The sequence below is a fragment of the Mytilus galloprovincialis genome, chromosome 4 (assembly GCF_965363235.1).
Source record: "Mytilus galloprovincialis chromosome 4, xbMytGall1.hap1.1, whole genome shotgun sequence".
NCBI lineage: Eukaryota > Metazoa > Mollusca > Bivalvia > Mytilida > Mytilidae > Mytilus > Mytilus galloprovincialis.
In genome coordinates, this window is record NC_134841.1 from 89,741,056 (window position 1) to 89,764,264 (window position 23,209).

The following is a 23,209-nucleotide window of genomic DNA, read 5'->3' on the forward strand; positions in this document are numbered from 1 at the left end:
AAACATGAAAAAAAAAAGTATTTTAAGTAAAAAATGCCAGGTAACTTAAAAAATTTCTTGCATTCTGGTCTTTTTTGTGAAAATAAACAAGAGTTACTTCCCTTGTGACAATATACAGTCTACTCCATACATTTTCCTAATTTGCTTATTAAACAAATTTTATAATTCAACTTTTGGATAAGTCACTAAATCAGTGATATTTTCAAGTAAGTTTTCCTCAAAACTAACAGAATAAAAATGGGGAGTTGGCAATTGCAGAATAAAAAATGTACATCTTTACATTAATTTCATTGCATAAAGATAAGAAATTATCATGTTTATCTTAAAGACTTTAGTAGCTATTGAAAGGTTCCCTTCTAATATTTATCTAACATGCATGAAATATTTGCCACTGGATGCTAAGTAACCAAAAATCAATCAATCATTCAATCTAATATATATTTTTCTTTTTTCCATTCCAAATATTATTTATCCTACATGTATTTATACTTCTAATTTGTGTTAACCTGTAATTTTGGAATGTGTAGTTTTTTCCTTTTTGATTATTTATAAATCACATGCATTCATAGCTGTTTTTTATTTTATTAAAATCATTTAGATTATCGGAATAATTTTTTGTTTCATAAATTATTTCATTGTATTTAAAGTTGAAGTAATTTATTTATGATATACAAGAAGTAAACATTTTGTAATTAGTCTGTTTACTAAATCCATTGGACATAAAGCAAACATCAATAAATTATTATTCCTTATGCAAAACAGTTATCTCTAATAGCCGATCTGTATTCTGTAGGTCTATACTGTCGCGGATACTTTAAAATAATTTCTAGTTTACTTCGCGGCTATTTAATTTCATGATTTTCTAATTAAACTGATGTAATTTAATATGGAAAGATCCAAGTAATACATATTCACGACTATTTATATTTGCGTTATTTTTCTACTCGTGAAAGTCGCAAAAATAAACTGCTTGCGAAAATTAGTTGGTTACAGTATTTTGTTGTTCACTACAATGAATAAGAATTTCTTACGATTTCTGAATAGCAATGAAATGATTAATAATGTGTCTCTCTGTGGCCTGTACATGTACATGTAAATAAGGTTATTTGTTATGAAGGATGCCGGGACTAGAACTATGAGTCCTGTATGGTTGAATTGTTAAATAAAGTTATTTGTTATGAAGGATGCAGGGAATAGAACTATGAGTCCTGTATGGTTGAATTGTTAAATAAGGTTATTTGTTATGAAGGATGCAGGGAATAGAACTATGAGTCCTGTATGGTTGAATTGTTAAATAAAGTTATTTGTTATGAAGGATGCAGGGAATAGAACTATGAGTCCTGTATGGTTGAATAGTTAAATAAGGTTATTTGTTATGAAGGATGCCGGGACTAGAACTATGAGTCCTGTATGGTTGAATTGTTAAATAAAGTTATTTGTTATGAAGGATGCAGGGAATAGAACTATGAGTCCTGTATGGTTGAATTGTTAAATAAGGTTATTTGTTATGAAGGATGCAGGGAATAGAACTATGAGTCCTGTATGGTTGAATAGTTAAATAAGGTTATTTGTTATGAAGGATGCAGGGAATAGAACTATGAGTCCTGTATGGTTGAATAGTTAAATAAGGTTATTTGTTATGAAGGATGCCGGGACTAGAACTATGAGTCCTGTATGGTTGAATTGTTAAATAAGGTTATTTGTTATGAAGGATGCAGGGAATAGAACTATGAGTCCTGTATGGTTGAATAGTTAAATAAGGTTATTTGTTATGAAGGATGCCGGGACTAGAACTATGAGTCCTGTTTGGTTGAATTGTTAAATAAGGTTATTTGTTATGAAGGATGCAGGGAATAGAACTATGAGTCCTGTATGGTTGAATAGTTAAATAAGGTTATTTGTTATGAAGGATGCCGGGACTAGAACTATGAGTCCTGTATGGTTGAATAGTTAAATAAGGTTATTTGTTATGAAGGATGCAGGGAATAGAACTATGAGTCCTGTATGGTTGAATAGTTAAATAAGGTTATTTGTTATGAAGGATGCCGGGACTAGAACTATGAGTCCTGTATGGTTGAATAGTTAAATAAGGTTATTTGTTATGAAGGATGCCGGGACTAGAACTATGAGTCTTGTATGGTTGAATAGTTAAATAAGGTTATTTGTTATGAAGGATGCCGGGACTAGAACTATGAGTCCTGTATGGTTGAATAGTTAAATAAAGTTATTTGTTATGAAGGATGCCGGGACTAGAACTATGAGTCCTGTATGGTTGAATTGTTAAATAAGGTTATTTGTTATGAAGGATGCCGGGACTAGAACTATGAGTCCTGTATGGTTGAATAGTTAAATAAGGTTATTTGTTATGAAGGATGCCGGGACTAGAACTATGAGTCCTGTATGGTTGAATAGTTAAATAAAGTTATTTGTTATGAAGGATGCCGGGACTAGAACTATGAGTCCTGTATGGTTGAATTGTTAAATAAGGTTATTTGTTATGAAGGATGCCGGGACTAGAACTATGAGTCCTGTATGGTTGAATAGTTAAATAAGGTTATTTGTTATGAAGGATGCAGGGAATAGAACTATGAGTCCTGTTGAATAGTTACTATGGTTTTTTGATCACATGATCATTTGTCTGCTTGGATAGTTATTTCCATTCTGTAACACCTGATACAAACCTGACAATTTATTTTCTTTAAAATTTCAAATAGTTTACAACCCCAATTCAAACATTGAATTTGTTTTGATTATCCTCTTGGAATTGTCTTGCATCAGCTAAAATATGATGGTTGAATTTTGCTGCCAAATTAGATTCAAGATGATAATCATTGCATACAAAGTAACAATTTTTATTAACCGGATTTTTGTGACAAAAATGTCGGTTATTGATTTGGGGATGTACGGCGGGCGGCCGGGCGGCTGGTCGGGCGGGCAGGCGGCAATCAAATGTTGTCCGTGCATTAACTCATGAACCGTTCAACCAAAGCTTTTAAAATTTTAATATGTTGTTACTGACAACTAAATGAAGGTCAAGTTCAATAATGGTGATTTTGACTTCTACCGTTCAGGAGTTATGGTTCTTGAAAGATTGAAAAATGGTGTTTCCAGTCGTGTCCATGCATTTACACATGAACTGTTCTACCAAAGCTTCCCAAATTTTAATATGTTGTTACTGATGACAAAATGGAGGTCAAGTTCAATAATGACGATTTTGACTTTTACCGTTCAGGAGTTATGGTTCTTGAAAGATTGAAAAATGGTGTTTCCAGTCGTGTCCGTGCATTTACACATGAACTGTTCTACCAAAGCTTCCCAAATTTTAATATGTTGTTACTGATGACAAAATGGAGGTCAAGTTTAATAATGACGATTTTGACTTTTACCGTTCAGGAGTTATGGTTCTTGAAAGATTGAAAAATGGTGTTTCCAGTCGTGTCCGTGTATTTTCTCATGAATCATTCAACCAAAGCTTTTGAAATTTTTATATGTTGTTACTGATGACAAAATGGAGGTCAAGTTCAATAATGACGATTTTGACTTTTACTGTTCAGGAGTTGTGGTTCTTGAAAGATCGTAAAATGGTGTTTCCATTCACGTTGTTGCATTTACTCATGAATCATTCAATCTAAGCTTTTCAAATTTTAATATGTTGATACTGATGACAAAATGGAGCTCAAATTTGATATTGACGATTTTCACTTTCACCATTCATCAGTAATGGTTCTTGTGATATTGCCAGGACACAAATAAATGTTAATAAATCCGGTTTGCTGTCGTTGTGACAGCCTCTTGTTATGCTTATGTTTTTCAATCTTCTATAGTACGAATTATTGTTAGATTTTTCATTTGGACCAAATCTATATTTACAAATCTGTAACATGTGGAATAGTTATACTGCATCAGTGCATGCATTTTCTCTAACAATGAAGGCTTTTTTTCTAATGATGTAACCTTGATCTGTATTTGATAATGATCCACAATGTAGACTAGGAAGATCATTGGAATATTGTTTTATGACTACTCCAGTTCTTTGCATTACTGTAGGTCTTATTACACTATTGAAAAATTGATGGGAATTAGAGACTCTTTTTGATTATGCTAAACCAATGTCTTTTTATACTATTTAAACAGAATTTTCAATCATTTTTCACTCCTTATTGAAGTTATTGCCCCTTTGATGATACTTTTTACCAATTTTTAGGGGTCAATTTTAACATGTATCTTGAAAAGTGTTAGATACAAGAACAAGAATGTATATGTTGTTTTTTTTCTTGTAGGGAATATAACAACAAATGATGAACAAGATATAATCTACAATATATCAATACTGTGGATTTATTATTATTCATTGGATACCAATTATCATGGATTTTGTAGTTACCTAGGAACCACAAACTCGAATGTCCAATAAATTACAAATTGTATATATGATTGTATGTAGAAAATATCCTTAATCCACGAAAATTGGTACCCACAAAAATTAATGAATCTAATAATAGGAGTTATTGACTCTAAATGATAAAATTTGATCAGTTTTAGTTTTTCGCATAATGTCTCAAAAACTTATACTTGAAGAAATGAAACTAAAAAAAAATGAACATAGGTTCACAAGATCTACAAATAGATCAATTGATTGAAATCATCAATCCTTTTGCAAGGGTTGTTGCTTCTTTACAACTTTTAACACAATTTTTTTGTCCATCTTCAAAATTATAATGATCTATTTGAAATTCTATGAATTGACTGAAATGTGAGTGGTATCATCAATTGCATGTTGCAATTGGCCTTCTAAATTGTAATTGTTGCTGAACCAAATTTAATGCAATATTTCCATTTTGTGTACAATGTTTATCAATTCTAGCTTTTTATCACTCTAGAGGTATATCATTGTAATTGAAGGATATACTTAAATCATTATATTACCTGATGAATTACTAATATTGAAATTCAATATATAGAAGCGTAAAAAATCAATCTGTTCCAATTATTTATTAATATGAACATTGTCAATTGTAGAATTGTTTTGAAGATATTGTCACTAGAAGTTACTAACTAAACATTCCACACAGTTATAAGGTAATAGTAGATTCTCAATTTCAAACTGCAACCCAGCTTTTAGCCTTTGGAAGATATATAACAGTCGGAAACCCGGTTGAAATAGAACAAAAGAATCGAAGCTCTTTGTTAGAGAAGGCAATAAATGTGTACTGTATTGTTTACTATAGTGACAAAATTTTTAAAAGTTAATAGAAACAAAGAAAATTACAATTTTCTTTTCAATTACGAGGTGTTTTATTTTAAAAACACCATTTGCATAAGTTTTCAATTTATCTAGTACATAGTTAAGCAGAACAATTAGATTTCAAGTCGACGACATGGGTATCTTTCAAGTTGGATGAAGAAAATGCATAACCTCCGATTTTTTTGAAAAAATTACCACGGACCTATAACATATCAATCTATTAGTTCAAAAATTTTCGTGTCTGCCCTTCCATTATGTTACTCAAGAAAAAATTCCTAAAAATGGGTAACAATTATATCGAAAAGAGAAAATCGAGTGCACCTTTTTATGTTAGGGCGTGTTTGAATTGAATATTTTGTCTTGATATCGTACAAAGTAAGATTATTTCATACATCGTCTCGCTTCAGATTCTATTATTTTTATATATCAAAGCTACAGATTGACTTTATAACACAAAAAAATAACAGTACTAAAAGATGATATATACGGGTCAAGTGAAATACCTATCTAATGAGTCACAAAAACAGAGAAGGTGTGTTCGAATAGCTATTTTTTAATGAAAGTACTTGACGACAGTCTTTCAAGTTGGATGATGAAAATGCATATCTTTTAAAAAATATAATTTTTTGTGTGTGAAAACAAGGGTTTATAGTCTTTATACACTAAAAAAATCTAGTCTGCCCTTCCACGAAATTTTTAATTAGAATTTTTTTAAATGTCTATGAATTTTCGAAAATTCCACCTGACAACCGATCAGACAATAGTTTTAAGTTGAATCAATGCAGACAAGATCATTAACTGATGCTCTGTAGCTAGTTGATACATTTGTCTTTTAAAATACAACTGATATATAAGGATCGTAATGGTGCAATGTGGATAAATTTATCGGTTTCCATGAGCAAAATTGGTAGCGCGTCATCCCTACAATGGCTTCCATTTCTACGATTGTAAAATATGAACTGGCGTAATGGGGAGATAATTCTGACGAAGTAGGATCCTGACTGTATAAATAACTCAGACTTTCTAATATCTAAGTTTTTACAAGGGAACAAAATAAAATAAGGAAATTATCATCCAGTTATAATAAAATTACATACAACACCATGGCCAAATTTATAAGATATAATAGAGTCAAAACAGTAGTTAATGAAAACACTAGAAATGACTGATTGTCACTGATCATCAGCAACGTAAACAAATTGGGTTACAAAACTTACGGGTATATGGTTGTATTTACATACACTGTATTACCTACATTTTCTTTTATAATGAAATTTTGGCGAAATTTGGATTCCAGATAATTTATCGAATAATTTTTTCATTTTTAACCAAACTTGATAATGCCCCATTGGAGTTAGCTATTGATTTTAGGTCAATAGGTCAAGGTCAGAGCAGCAATGCTGTAGACTGATTGGGTCAAGCATTATGGTTTTTCGCCTGGGTTATTTGTATTTTTACCTTTGCCTAACTAAGGATTGAAATGGCCCTAACTAAGAAAAAGAGGCCTTGCGATTTTGAGATCAGTAGGTCAAATGTCAAGATCATTTAAAAGAATATTTTTGTAAATTTACATAAATTGTCAGCAGAGTTTACAATTTCTTCATCACCAAAAATAAACAGTAAATGTTTTCCCACTCCAAACCCATAAAAATTGCCACTCAGCTTATGCACCCGGTGGGCAACTGAATTCTAGATCTTTTGAAAACCTATTTGTAATGTTTGATTGACATGTTTTTCAAGACATTAAGAATGTTTGTGAGAGCTGACTTGTTGTTAGGGTTGATGGACATTAATTTCCATTCAGACCCAAGGGTTATTTTGTCATTGATGGGAAGGAGTATATATCATACACTTGAACATGTCATGGTTATTTACTCTATATGTATGAATTACATACAGACCAGAAATGTTTTATGCAATGTTTATTATTCTGTATGAAATATTGGCAATGCCTTAGTTTATTAGAAAAAAGCTATTTTCCTCATAAGCTGTTCAAATTATTCAAACCATAAACATTTAAAGGTTTACAAAACTGTCAAGGTTTTTTATTTAAAATTATTTTCCCATCACTTAATGATTTCTCATCATTGAATGTAGATAGTCACCAAATAGTATTTAAATAAATGAATACAATAGTTCATGAAAAAATAGATTTTTTTAAAGGATTTCTCTATGCATATTAATTTTAAATTCTTAAGTGACTCCAATTTCATAAATTGTCAATAATATTCATTTATGCAAGCCCCTACTTTACCTATTTCCTATAGTAAATAAGTTTAAATACTTGTGATATTATAACGAAAGCAGAAGGAAAATTGTATTATATGGGTAAGCTATCATTAAGAATAAAATATGTATATTGGAAATGTGAAAAAAACTTTATTTTGCTTGTTGTAAAAAGTATTTGTTGGATTGTAGATTTGAAGTACTATTCAGTGTTGACATGTTGAACTTCAGACACTTGTAAGTACACTTATTAAAACAATGGTTAAGTCAGAGTTATACAGTGGATGTTAGTTTTACTTTTCATTCTATATCTTGTTTTATGTGGGACATTTTTGTATGATTTACACAATTGTTAATAACATTTGCTTCAAGAACAGAAGGGTTAATGTTAAATGTTTAGTAAGCAATTTCTCAATCAGGACAAACAGTTAAAGTCATATGAAACGAGTGACTGGTGAAAAATAATGTTAATCCAATTCCTGAACCAATGCATACATATATCATAAACTAAGTCTACTGTGCACAATTTTATCTTTTTTTTGCATAAATTTTTTATAATTGTCAAAAAATTATTTCAATTGGTCTGGTCAGTGTTGTTGTGAAAATATTGCAGCTAATTAATGATCATGTTTTGAAACTGAAGTTTAACGATTGTCACCCGTTTGTAAACAATCAACAAAGAATCATGGATATTCAGGTAAGCATGTGTATAACAGGTACGATAAGATATAGTTTATCTTGATAACGGAGCAATGGTTACGATGGTTTTCAATTCACACTTGCATATTGTGATCACCAGATTTTTATGAGAAAGGTCACGCTGCATATGGAAAACATGTCAGCAAATAAAAAAAAGTAAAGTTCTTCTTTTGGACAAATTATGGAATTTTCTTGAGAAAAAAATGTATGTTCATAAATTTTTTAATAAAAACTAGCCATATAGTTTAAAAAAACATATAAATAATTTTTGGTAATTTGAAGTTTCATATGAGTATAAACATAGAAAAAAAATATGTACTAGTTTTGTATCGCCTGCAAAGAAAGTAGCAGAATATGAGACATAGCAATGCTTATCTTGTGGTAATGGCGCAGGGGCGGATGCAGGAATTTTCGAAAGGGGGGGTGCTAACCCAGGGCAAAGGGGGGGTGCAAAGGGGTGCAAAACATATGTCCCGATACAAATGCATTGATCGGCAAAAATAAAGGGGGGGTGCGCACCCCCGGAACCCCCCCCCTGGATCCGCCACTGATGGCGTACTCTATTTACCATATAGATTTTACAACTTTATATTTTAGAAGGTGGTAGACTCGGATGCACTGTGTCTTGAATATCTGTCTGTCAAATGTCCATTGTACTTTACCTTATTTTAAAGTTTTAGCGACTGCTTAAAAATCTGTATTGTTTTTTTGTCATGTAAATTGCTCACTTAACATGAGTAATAGGATAGCTTCAATGTTCAATGGGTCTTAAGGTCTATATGTCCTTCAGGCAGGGTTAATGTATATCAAGTTATATTTATGTACATGTATGACATATCTTTTCAGATGATCTCCATTGAAGAAAATAACTTGTATTCCTAAAAAACAAAAGTTTTGTCACAACAGTAAACATTTTATATCAGTGACAAAAAGTAATTTTTGCATATGTCTGTGAGTGTTTGTGGTAAAGTCCAGGAACTTGTAATTGATGTGTACCCTGAGTTTATAATGCAAATTTGTAGAGATAAGTTGATAAAGTTGAATTAAACACTAACTAACCAGACAAACTTCAAAGGATACATTATTTTGATTTTAAATGAATTAGTTTTATGTGCCTTATTTATATAACAAGGTAGCTTCAATTTTAATGTTAGGACACTTGCAATATTACACTAATATCATGTCTAACAGAATAAGATTATTACCATATGGGTGCTAAAGCTACCACATGTAATGCCTGCAACAAGTCAGTCTATATGTACCATCATAACTACCATGTGTAGGTTTTTGTTGTGGTAAGTTGTTATTTGTCTGTTGGAGTATTGATCAGTAGTTGGTTGTTATTATTTGTATGATGATGAGTAATCAATTGTTGTTTGTTGTTGTTTGTTGTTATTTGTACAATAGTCCATTTGCCAATTACCGATTTGATTCTGTTATAATACACACTTTTTAAAGAAATTTCTTCCCTTCCAATCGTAGACTGGTTCCTTACCGGACAAAATTGGCTTTTGCCAATGCAAAGTATGATGAATTGAAAGTGATGTATAGACGGTTTAACTAATTTTTCATAAAAAATTATTTCTGATGTCAAAAGTATTTAGATGAACAACAAATTACTGTAATTAAAAGATTTGAAAGCCTTAAATATTACTCACATTACGCACAGGTAAATTTGCTTGTTATAAATGAAAATTAATGTCCCTCATAAGGGAGACAACTGAATGAGGGATCTCTAATTACAGGGTCAATTAAGGGAATTGGCAAATAGTCTATTGAGGAGTGATAAGTTGTTTATTGTTGTGGTTTATGTAACTTGTCTGTAGGAGGAGTGATCAGTTGTAGGTTGTTGTTATTTGTACGATTGAGGAGTGATAAGTTGTTTATTGTTGTTGTTTATTCAATTATGCCTGTTAGATGAGTGATCAGTTGTTGGTTTTTGTAAATGTTTGTCTGTAGGAGGAGTGATCATTTGTTTGTTATTGTTGTTGTTTATTCAATTATGCCTGTTAGATGAGTGATCAGTTGTTGGTTTTTGTAAATGTTTGTCTGTAGGAGGAGTGATCATTTGTTTGTTATTGTTGTTGTTTATTTAATTTGTCTGTTAGATGAGTGATCAGTTGTTGGTTTTTGTAAATGTTTGTCTGTAGGAGGAGTGATCATTTGTTTGTTATTGTTGTTGTTTATTTAATTTGTCTGTTAGATGAGTGATCAGTTGTTGGTTTTTGTAAATGTTTGTCTGCAGGAGGAGTGATCAGTTGTTGTTTATTGTTGTTGTTTATTCAATATGTCTGTTAGATGAGTGATCAGTTGTTGGTTTTTGTAAATGTTTGTCTGTAGGAGGAGTGATCAGTTGTTGTTTATTGTTGTTGTTTATTTGATTTGTCTGTTAGATGAGTGATAAGTTGTTTGTTATTGTTGTTGTTTATGTATGTTGTGTCTGCTGTATAGTGATCAGTATTTGGTTGTTGTTTTTGGTATTATTTGTCTGATGGAGCAGTGATCAATTGTTGGTTGTTTTTGTTGTTCTTGTTTATGTAATTTGTCTGCTAGAAGAGTGATCAGTTAGTTGTTATTTTAATGATTGATGAGTGATCAGTTGTTTGTTGTTGTTGTGGTTTTTGTTATTTGTCTGTTGAAGGAGGTAACAGTTGTTGGTTTTTGTGCTTTGTTCTTCTTTGTCTATCAGAGGAGTGGTCAGTTTTTATACGACCAAGTGGTATAATGGTATCATGTCATTGCCGTCTGTGTCGTCATTGTGGTCGTCCTAAGTTGCATTTAGTTTCCAGACAGTAACTTTAGATTTGGAAAATGGATCTCTATAAATTTTTTCCAGAAGGTTTAATACCACTAAAGGAAGGTTGGGATTGATTTTGGGGGTTATGGTCCCAATAGTTTAGCAATAAGGGGCCAAAAAGGGGGCCCAAAATAAGCATTTTTGTAGTTTTCAAACAATAACTTGTGTTTAAGTGGATGAATATCTCTGAAATTATACCACAAGTTTCCAGTAAGGGATGGTTAGTATTGACTTTGGGGGTTATGGCTTAAAATGTTTAGGAATTAGGGGCAAAAAAGGGAATTAAGGGCATAAAAGGGTGGACACTAGGTTTTTCTGGTCAATGGACAATTACATGCAAGACAATTTAAAAACATTGTAAGGGAGGTAATTCAAAAACATTTGAAATACAATGTTTGGTATGTTTTCGGATCTACCTCCCTTACACTACTAGTAAATAGTGTATAAAGAAATGTCGGGTTTGGGACTTATTGCAAAAAAAGGGGGATGGTAATAGTTATCAATTTTTTTTCCAAATTTCTCAAATTCCAAATTTTTGAAAAGTTTGAAGAAGAATTCTTTAATTGCACAATATTAGATCTTGACATTTGTTTTGTGTCAGAAACTCATGTTATGCCAAGAATTTGATCACAATCCAAATTCAGAGCTGTATCAAGCTTGAATGTTGTGTCCATACTTGCCCCAACTGTTCAAGGTTCAACTTCTGCAGTCGTATAAAGCTTTCCCCTGCAGGTTGGTTGTTGTTGTGGTTTGCTGTACTATAATATAGAATATACGAATGCCAGTCAATAATATGCTGCCTTTTTAGTCGTTATGAATGGATTCCAGATGAACCATATTGAAGGTCATAATTATTTTTTCACTGAAACTACTCGATTAGTTTGCACAAAACTTGGCAAGATTAATATCTTGATATTTTTTTTGTTTTTTGTTTTTTATTTCCATTTAACAAAATCCCAAATCAAGGCCAGAGGGATTTGAAACTATTGTCAGACCTTTGGACATACTCTGTTTTGATTGATAAGAGACATGCTTCACTGATTTTGATTGAAGATCATATTTCTTCTGTTTTTCTAAGCTTTTCTAACTCTATAGGAAGAAATTTTCACCAAGCTTTCTCATTTTAAGCTAATTAAATGTAGAAGCAATGATAGGAATATAGACATGAAGCCCATCGAAGCCCATGGGAAAGATATAATTGAGCAATCAAGCATTATAAGTTTTTTTTCTTTGTTTTTTTTTAATTCTCTGTGAGGTCAGCATTTTATAATAACAAATTGTTCATTCATTTGTCTTATTTTTAGCAAGAATCCATATTCATTGCTTATTAATTAGAATATTTAGTAGAATTGAAAACTTCCAAATGATGAACATACAGACATTATATATGAATAATACATAACTGCTTACATAGCACTTATTAGGACTTGCATTCAGACGTCACAATTGCATGGCCAGAAATAGTTTAGATCATCTTAATATTGTAAATTTAGAAATTAATGCATTCATTTATTTATGTAAATCCTTGACTATTGGGAAAATGTGAAATCAGTAACACGATTACAAAAATTTTATGATGGAAAATCACTATTCAAATTATGAATTTGAGTTTTTTTATAACTGTGAACCTGATACAGTAATAAAAACATTGCAATAATGTCTGAATTGACAGTGTATTAAAATAAACTAGAGGCTCTTAAGAGCCTGTGTCGCTCACCTTGGTCTATGTGCATATTAAACAAAGGACACAGATGAATTCATGACAAAATTGTGTTTTGGTGATGGTGATGTGTTTGAAGTTCTTACTTTACTGAACGTTCTTGCCACTTACAATTATATCTATCTATAATGAACTTTGCCCATTAGTTACTGAGGAAATTATTTTGTAAAAATTTACAAATTTTAACAAATTAATGAAAATTGTTAAAAATTGACTTTTAAAGGGCAATAACTCCTTAAGGGGTCAATTGATCATTTTGGTCATGTTGACTTATTTGTAGATCTTACTTTGCTGAACATTATTACTGTTTACAGTTTATCTCTATCTATAATAGTATTCAAGATAATAACCAAAAATGTAAAAATTTCTTTAAAAATTAAAAATTTGGGGGCAGCAACCCAACAACCAGTTGACCAATTCATCTGAAAATTTGAGGGCAGATAGATATTGACCTGATATACAATTTAACAACTTGTCAGATTTGCTCTAAATGCTTTGGTTTTAGAGTTATAAGCCAAAATCTACATTTTACCCCTATTTTCTATTTTTATACAACCGCAAAAATTTTAATTTTTTGGTCCTATATTGCTATCACGTTGGCGTCGTCGTCTGTGTCATCGTCGTCGTCGTCGTCGTCGTCGTTGTCGTCGTCGTCCGAATACTTTTAGTTTTCGCACTCTAACTTTAGTAAAAGTGAATAGAAATCAATGAAATTTTAACACAAGGTTTATAACCACAAAAGGAAGGTTGGGATTGATTTTTGAAGTTGAGGTCACAACAGTTTATGAATTAGGGGCCAAAAAGGGGCCCAAATAAGCATTATGTTTGGTTTTTGCACCATAACTTTAGTATAAGTAAATAGAAATCTATGAAATTTAAACACAAGGTTTATGACCATAAAAGGAAGGTTGGGTTTGATTTTGGGAGTTTTGGTCCCAACAGTTTAGGAAAAAGGGGCCCAAAAGGTCCAAAATTGAACTTTGTGTGATTTCATCAAAAATTGAATAATTGGGGTTCTTTGATATGCCGAATCTAACTATGTATGTATATTCTTAATTTTTGGTCCCGTTTTCAAATTGGTCTACATTAAGGTCCAAAGGGTCCAAAATTAAAGTTAGTTTGATTTTAACAAAAATTGAATCTTTGGGGTTCTTTGATATGCTGAATTTAAAAATGTACTTAAATTTTTAATTATTGGCCTAGTTTTCAAGTTGGTCCAAATGGGGGTCCAAAATTAAACTTTGTTTGATTTCATCAAAAATTGAATAAATGGGTTCTTTGATATGCCAAATCTAACTGTGTATGTAGATTCTTAATTTTTGGTCCAGTTTTCAAATTGGTCTACATTAAGGTCCAAAGGGTCCAAAATTAAACTAAGTTTGATTTTAACAAAAAATTAAATTCTTGGGCTTATTTGATATGCTTTATCTAAACATGTACTTTGATTTTTGATTATGGGCCCAGTTTTCAAGTTGGTCCAAATCAGGATTCCATATCAAGTATTGTGCAATAGCAAGAAATTTTCAATTGCACAGTATTGCACAATAGCAAGAAATATCTAATTGCACAATATTGTGCAATAGCAATTAATTTTCAATTGGAGTTATCTTTCTTTGTATAGAATAGTAGTTGATAATATATGTTGGAAATTTGCCAGACATGACTATGATGTCATTTTCTATTTTTATTTTCCAATAACTTTATGTAAATAACTTCATTGGAAATTTGCCAATATAAAATGTTGCTGATGAAGCTTTTTTTCCTTATCTTATCTAAAATGTTTTTAGATAATGTATGTTGGACATTTGCCAGACATGACTATGATGTCATTTTCTATTTTTATTTGCCAATAACTTTATGTAAATAACTTCATTGGAAATTTGCCAGTATTAAATGTTGCTGATGAAGTTTTTTTTATTGTTTTATACAATAAACAATGTATATTCACTTTTACTACCAACCAATCTTTACCATTCAGTGATAACAAGCACTTTATTTTACATTTTAATATTTTATGATGTATTTAAAAGAGTAGTTATTGTTGCAAACTCCATTAGAAATTTGAATTGATATCAGTTTTGGAAAAAGGGAAACGGGGATGTGAAAAAAAAAATGGGGGGGGGGGGGGGGGGGGGGGGGTTAAATTTTTCTCATTTCAGATTTCATAAATAAAAAGAAAATTTCTTCAAACATTTTTTTTAGAGGATTAATATTCAACAGCATAGTGAATTGCTCAAAGGCAAAAAAAATGTTTTAAGTTCATTAGACCACATTCATTCTGTGTCAGAAACCTATGCTGTGTCAACTATTTAATTTTAGATTTAAATAAGTTTGAAGAAGAAATCTTTAATTGATTTGTAAAATCTTGACATTTGTTTTGTTTAAAAAAAACCATGTAATGTCAAAAATTTGATCACAATCCAAATTCAGAGCTGTATCATGCTTGAATGTTTTGTCCATACTTGCCCCAACTGTTCAGGGTTCGACCTCTGCGGTCGTATAAAGCTGCGCCCTGCGGAGCACCTGCTTAGCCATGGTGGCCATCTTGGTTGGTTGTCCGGGTTACGGGACACATTTTTTAAACCAGATACCCCAATAATGATTGTGGCTTAGTTTGGTTAAATTTGGCCCTGTAGTTTCAGAGGAGAAGATTTTTGTAAAAGTTAACGATGAAGGATGAAGATGGTCGATGGACGCCAAGGGTCGACAAATGCCAAGTGATGGGAAAAGCTCACTCAGCCCTTTTGGCCAGGTGAGCTAATAATTTTGAATATTGTTGAAGGCTTTAAGGTGACCTGTAGTTGATCCCATCCACATCCTTTGGTTGGAATGGTGGATAGTTGTCTCATGGGCAATCATAATCACTTCTCTTTGATATAATTATTGTATCATATACAATGTATCAATAATAGGATAACACAGTCTTCCAATGTCTGATTCAGGAAATACTGCTTTCATTGCATCCTTCTGTCAGTCATACCTTTGTTATACCTCTGCAGGCATCTCTTCAATTTTTGCCAGATCCTCTTCAAATAAGTTTTTTTTTGTTGTTTAATGTCTTCCATATTTATTTTTTCTTCATAGTTTTTGTTTTCTGTTTGGTTTTTAGCTCACTGTTCCAAAGGAACTGTGAGCTTTAGCCATCACTTGGCATCCGTCGTTGTCCGTCGTCATCCGTCTGGTGTAAACTATTTCAAGCATCTTCTCCTCTGAAACTACTGAACCAATTCCAACCAAACTTAGGCTGAATGATCCTTAGGGTAATTAGAATAAAGTTTGTGTTTTATTTTCTGTTTCGTCAAAAAACATGGCCGACATGAATAAAAATAGAACATAAAATATGCAGTTTTTGGCTTATATTTCAAAAACCAAAGCAGTTAGAGCAAATATGACAGGGGTTAAAGTGTTCATAAGGTAATGTTCTATCAGCCCTGAAATTTTCAGATGAATCTAATAACCCATTGTTGGGTTGCTTCCACTAAATTGGTAATTTTAAGGAAATTTTGCAGTTTTTGTTATTATCTTGAATAGTATTTATGATAAAGATAAACTGTAAACAGCAAATATGTTCAGCAAAGTAAGATCTACAAATAAGTTGACATGACCAAAATTGTCAATTGACCCCTTAAAGAATTATTGCCCTTTAAGAACAATTTTACACAATTTGTTTATCATGTTTTCCAACATTAAAAAACTTCTTTTCTGAAAGCACTGAACCAATTCCAAACAAACTTTAGCTGAATGATCCTAAGGGTGTCTAAAACAAAGTTTGTGTTTTATTTTCTGTTTTGTCAAAAAACATTGCCACCATGGCTAAAAATAGAACATAGGAGTTAAATGCAGTTTTTGGCTTATATTTCAAAAACCAAAGCAGTTAGAGCAAATATCACAGGGGATAATAGTGTTTATTAGTTAAGTTCTACAAGGACGTATGTTAGTTATACGTCCTTGAGTTCTATCAGCCCTGACATTTTCAGATGAATTAAACGACCCATTGTTGGGTTGTTGCCACTTATTTGGTAATTTTATGGAAATTTTTGCAGTTTTTGGTTATCATCTTGAATATTATTGATGATAAAGATAAACTGTAAACAACAAAAATTTTCAGCAAAGTAAGATCTACAAATAAGTTTATATAACCAAAACTGTCAATTGACCGAGTTATTGCCCTTTAAAGACAATTTTACACAATTTGTTTATCATGTTTTCAAACTTTAAAAAATCTTCTCCTTTGAAACTTCTGAACCATATCTTGTATGTCATACAAATATATCAATGAGACAGTTATTTGCAACAGATTAATTAATGTTGATGTAAGCATCTTCAAGTCAACTGTAGTTAATCACCTTTTGAAAACCTAACAAATTTCAAAATCTCACACCAAACACCTTTTTCTTTTGCTTTTATAGAAAGTATGACAAAAAACTACATTTTCAAACACTGTAATGAAATTTGACAAAAAATCAAGGTGAGCGATTCAGGCTCCTAAGAGCCTCTTGTTTTTTATTAGAGGAGACATCAGCTCTAACAAATAAGTCTTTCATACTTGCTGCTCTCCAAAAAACTAAGACAGGAGGTTTTGGAAAGATCTAAGATGATTTAAGGTGCATGCAATAATATGCCAATTGGCATGTGAAAGGTTAGTAAAGGTGGGATTGCATGTTAAATCAAATGGAACTATTTCCCTGTGTGTCTTCTGTTTGTACTGTAATAGTTCATTGAGGCTGTTATTGTAAGCACTTGCAAACCCCTTATCTATATCCCATTTCTTATAAACCTCATTTGGTAAAAAATATGCAAAGTTCAAGTAACCGTTTAGTGACAACCTCCTCAGAGGAGCAAATCCACTTTACTCTGAGAGCTTGACTGTATGGGATACTTTTGTACAGTGTTTAGGGTGACAGCTTTGGGGAGAAAGGTATTGATGTGTATCTGTAGGTTTACAATAGAGGTCGGCTGATATGGCACCGTTCTTTGTAGATGCTGTTGTGTCAAAGAAAAATATTTTTGAGTGGAGAAGATGAAATTGTTGCATTTCAGAACCAGAGTAAGCAGCTGGACGAATCATTTTCAGTGAATTATAGGATAACAAAACTCTTTATGATTGTGAAGGTTAAAATTCCAAGTTATTGTCTCTTGTGTATATATATTTATCATGTTGTGTTGACGTGAAAATTATTGAACCCCCCTAAATATATATGTACGTATATACATTGGAAACAATAACTTGGAATTTAAACCTTCCCAATCATTAAAAGTTTTGTTGTCCTATAATTCACTGAAAATGAATTGTGTATTGGGAAAACAAGTATTAAAATGTGATTAATCTCACAGTAGTTAACTTCACCATAATCAGTGTCTGGGATATTGATAAAAATATTGGTTATTGAGAAGGTAATGTCATCAACTTGCTATAATCATTATCAATTCTAATCAATGTTTAGGGCACTTAATTACTTTATTTCAGCTAAGACATACAGGTGGCTTAATACCTGCAAACCTGAAATTCCTGTATCCGTGTCAATGATTTACAGAAAGGTTTTTTAAGGATTGAATTATTATTGTAGCACCAGTTGTACAGAGCGCTTATACTAGCTACACCATCCAGTGATTGCCTCAGAGGAAGATGATACAAATAAGATTATAAGGTGAGTAAATAGTTTATATTAATCACAGGAGAGAAAAGTGTTCATTGCACAAATTAATTAGGAAGACCTATTTCCTGATTCTAATGGAATAGAAGTCTCAGATGTATTACTTCCAAATGAAAATCTGTAATTTTATTTTTTTGTTTTCTAATCACAGAAATGAATCTTAAAAAAAATGAATAAAAAAAAAATCATTTAATGAATATTTATCCATTATCAATGACTCTTCTATCCTTAGGTTGTGATTCTGTGCATGATTTGTTTACAATTGAAGGATTATAATGAAAAATGAGTTTACATGTCTTATGTTGATTTAAAACAACTTATGAGATGATATTGAATGACAGCGGTAGGGGGAAAAAGATATTTGTCCTTATGTACTTGCCAACATAGAAATACCTGATGAATGGACAGACAGACACCCTATATTATAAGTGCTCTTACATGTAACATTCCTATCTATATCAAGGTTAAAGTTCAGTCAATCAGTGTCAATCAACTATTTTTAAAGAGTTATGTCCCATGGGAATATTAATCATATGGAAAATTTGCATTGGAAGAACTCTTAAGGTGGTACCCAACACTTTCACCAAAATTGATTTGGCTCGTTTAATTTTCATAAAATTTTGTCAAATTATTTATTTTGACCCTTTAATACAAATATAAAAATTTCAAAAATTTTGAACCAACCGTTTTATCAGAAAATTACACAGGTTATATAGCTGTTTGACAAACACCAATTTTGATCATTGAGAAGCTTAATATTCCTTTTACAACACAACACTATTAAAATGTTTAGCTGACTTTACCGAGTTATCTCCCTGTAGTGTTAGGTACCACCTTAAGCCTACATTTCTTTTAGGATTGCTATGAAATTTGTATCACAGGTTTATATCAGCCTTGTGTGGGACAAGTTTGAAAATCATCTCATATCAAACATTTTACAGTCAATATGTCCCTTAAAAATGAAGTTTTATAGAAAATTGCATTATAAGCATCATAACTCATGTGTTCAATTCTTGGCTTCCTCCACCAATAAAAAACTGATGCCATATACATGAATTAGCCCCAAAAGGTGGTTAAAAGTGGCAGTAAAACACCAAAAATCAAAATGAAAATCAATTCTTGCCAGTTGCCAGATATTTAAGAAATTTAAATCAAAGGATTAATTTATCAGAAATGTTTTAGACAAGTTTGAAAATCAGTGCAGAAACAATCAATTTGATAAGAGATATTTATTTATTTTATAATAGAAAATTAAAATATTTTTGAACTCTCAAACCTACATTTATTTTTGAAATTTTGTAAAGTTTATTTCAAAGGCTTACATCAGTAAGGTCTTGGAAGAGGGCCAACCAGGTATTTTACAGAGTGAGTCCCCTTTGAGTAGATTTTTTTTATAGAAAATAATATTGTTAGTGATCTCATAGCAACATTGATCTTAGAGATATTTAAATTTTTATTTAATGTGTTTTGCCATCTGGGTAATTGATGCAGGTTATTACAGAAACATTTGTTTTGCACACAGAAATCATATCATACTTTTTTTAATGGTACAGATAGGTAAATATGACAGTAAATAAAATCAAAGTACTGAAGCACTGAACATTGGATGACCGCAAGTTCTTGTGGATGGCCAAAGCACTTGTCACAGAAAAAAATCATACCTCTATACCTGAAACAGAGATTTTTTTTCTGAGACATTAAAGTTCGTGCGTTGATGATGAATAAATGACAGGAAATTCAACCTCACCATTATAACTATTAAATTGAAGTGATAAAATCAGTATACATTGGTTTGTTGTTATATATCATATTTATATTACAGGTACATGTATATATAATTTTCATCCGTTTGTATATCATTCTATTCTACTTTTGTAATAATAGTGCAGTGCAAGTTGATGGTGGACATCCTTCTGTAAATTCGACTTTTCTAAAAGATTGGATATGAGTAGGCATTCATATTTTATTGCAAAAAAAAAACCAATCTTCCATGCAGAGTTACTGGTCCTTGCCGGGAGTGTCCCAAAACTTTCTTTGAGATATCCTTCGCATGCTTTGACACAGCTTTTTGATAAGTCTGCATAGATATTATCAATGATTTATTACTTATTTCAGGACAAAACATTTTCATATTATTAATTTATGTTCTAAACAAAAATATTCATTGAAAAGATGTATTTATAACAAACGATAAGGAATGCTTTTTTGCACTCGTTAATATCTGTGTAATTATCATGTTTATAGATCGGTTAAAAACCCAAAACGAATATTACGTAATGGAAATCTAGGCGATACTAGCAATACACCGGATTGCCCTCATGGTCATCGGCTGTAAAAATGAGGAGTTTAGTGATTAATTAAAACAATATGAATAGTAGATTTGCAAGTTTGACTTGATTACTAGATTGATATAATGTTTGATTATTGTTACATATTATTATGTATGTTGACAGATTGATTTTACTTTAGTATGCAATTAGGATGTTTTTTCCTTGGAAAATATAAATTTTCCTTTATTGTCATGGAAACTGATTAATTTGTTGTACCTAATAATATGAGATTTGATAAATTATTCTCTAGAATGGTTATTATATTCTAAATAATTACACAACTTATGCTTGCAATAATTAGAATACAGAGGTTGATGTTGACAAAAATGTCTTTTAGAAAAGTAATCAATGAACTGACTTTAGTTAAATGTTTCCTAATGACGTAATTCTGTTAAAAAATGTCCTAATGATGTAATTCTGTTAAAAAAATGTCCTAATGACGTAATTCTGTTAAAAAATGTCCTAATGACGTAATTCTGTTAAAAAATGTCATAATGACGTAATTCTGTTAAAAAATGTCCTCCTCCTGATTACTGACTTGATGACTATTTCTTTAAAATGTCATCCTCCTGATTACTGATTTGATGACTATTTCTGTAAAATGTCCTCCTCCTAATTACTGACTTGATGACTATTTCTGTAAAATGTCCTCCTCCTGATTACTGATTTGATGACCATTTCTGTTAAAAATATCCTTCTCCTGATTACTGACTTGATGACTATTTCTGTAAAATATCCTTCTCCTGATTACTGACTTGATGACTATTTCTGTAAAATGTCATCCTCCTGATTACTGATTTGATGACTATTTCTGTTAAAAATGTCCTCCTCCTGATTACTGACTTGATGACTATTTCTGTAAAATATCCTTCTCCTGATTACTGACTTGATGACTATTTCTGTAAAATGTCATCCTCCTGATTACTGATTTGATGACTATTTCTGTTAAAAATGTCCTCCTCCTGATTACTGACTTGATGACTATTTCTGTAAAATGTCCTCCTCCTGATTACTGACTTGATGACTATTTCTGTAAAATGTCATCCACCTGATTACTGACTTGATGACTATTTCTGTAAAATGTCCTCCTCCTGATTACTGACTTGATGACTATTTCTGTAAAATGTCCTCCTCCTGATTACTGACTTGATGACTATTTCTGTAAAATGTCATCCTCCTGATTACTGACTTGATGACTATTTCTGTAAAATGTCCTCCTCCTGATTACTGACTTGATGACTATTTCTGTAAAATGTCCTCCTCCTAATTACTGATTTGATAACTATTTCTGTTAAAAATGTCCTCCTCCTGATTACTGACTTGATGACTATTTCTGTAAAAATCCTTCTCCTGATTACTGACTTGATGACTATTTCTGTAAAACATCCTTCTCCTGATTACTGACTTGATGACTATTTCTGTAAAATGTCCTCCTCCTGGTTACTGACTTGATGACTATTTCTGTAAAATGTCCTCCTCCTGGTTACTGACTTGATGACTATTTCTGTAAAATGTCATCACCCTGACTACTGACTTGATGACTATTTCTGTAAAATGTCCTCCTCCTGATTACTGACTTGATGACTATTTCTGTAAAATGTCCTCCTCCTAATTACTGACTTGATGACTATTTCTGTAAAATATCCTCCTCCTGATTACTGACTTGATGACTATTTCTGTAAAATGTCCTCCTCCTGACTACTGACTTGATGACTATTTCTGTAAAATGTCCTCCTCCTGATTACTGACTTGATGACTATTTCTGTAAAATGTCCTCCTCCTGATTACTGACTTGATGACTATTTCTGTAAAATGTCATCCTCCTGATTACTGACTTGATGACTATTTCTGTAAAATGTCCTCCTCCTGACTACTGACTTGATGACTATTTCTGTAAAATGTCCTCCTCCTAATTACTGGCTTGATGACTATTTCTGTAAAATGTCCTCCTTCTGATTACTGACTTGATGACTATTTCTGTAAAATGTCCTCCTCCTGATTACTGATTTGATGACTATTTCTGTTAAAAAATGTCCTCCTCCTGATTACTGACTTGATGACTATTTCTGTAAAATGTCATCCTCCTGATTACTGACTTGATGACTATTTCTGTAAAATGTCCTCCTCCTGACTACTGACTTGATGACTATTTCTGTAAAATGTCCTCCTCCTAATTACTGACTTGATGACTATTTCTGTAAAATGTCCTCCTCCTGATTACTGACTTGATGACTATTTCTGTAAAATGTCATCCTCCTGATTACTGACTTGATGACTATTTCTGTAAAATGTCCTCCTCCTGATCACTTACTTGATGACTATTTCTGTAAAATGTCATCCTCCTGATTACTGACTAGATGACTATTTCTGTAAAATGTCATCACCCTGATTACTGACTTGATGACTATTTCTGTAAAATGTCATCCTCCTGATTACTGACTTGATGACTATTTCTGTAAAATGTTCTCCTCCTGATTACTGACTTGATGACTATTTCTGTAAAATGTCATCCTCCTGATTACTGACTTGATGACTATT

General features: G+C 31.7%; 1 protein-coding gene across 4 annotated transcripts in view; it reads left to right on the plus strand.

The window, feature by feature from the left end:
* Window positions 1–23,209, plus strand: part of LOC143073342 (sodium/potassium/calcium exchanger Nckx30C-like) — a 98,902-nt gene that overhangs the window by 2,033 nt on the left and 73,660 nt on the right. For 2 of the 4 annotated variants that reach the window (XM_076248798.1, XM_076248803.1), the window contains one exon: window positions 18,155–18,335. The gene's annotated coding sequence lies outside the window, so the exon portion shown is untranslated. Of the gene's footprint in view, window positions 1–5,040; window positions 5,080–7,663; window positions 7,709–18,154; window positions 18,336–23,209 lie in introns of those variants that run through there. The other 2 variants (XM_076248797.1, XM_076248796.1) reach the window with 2 other exon arrangements.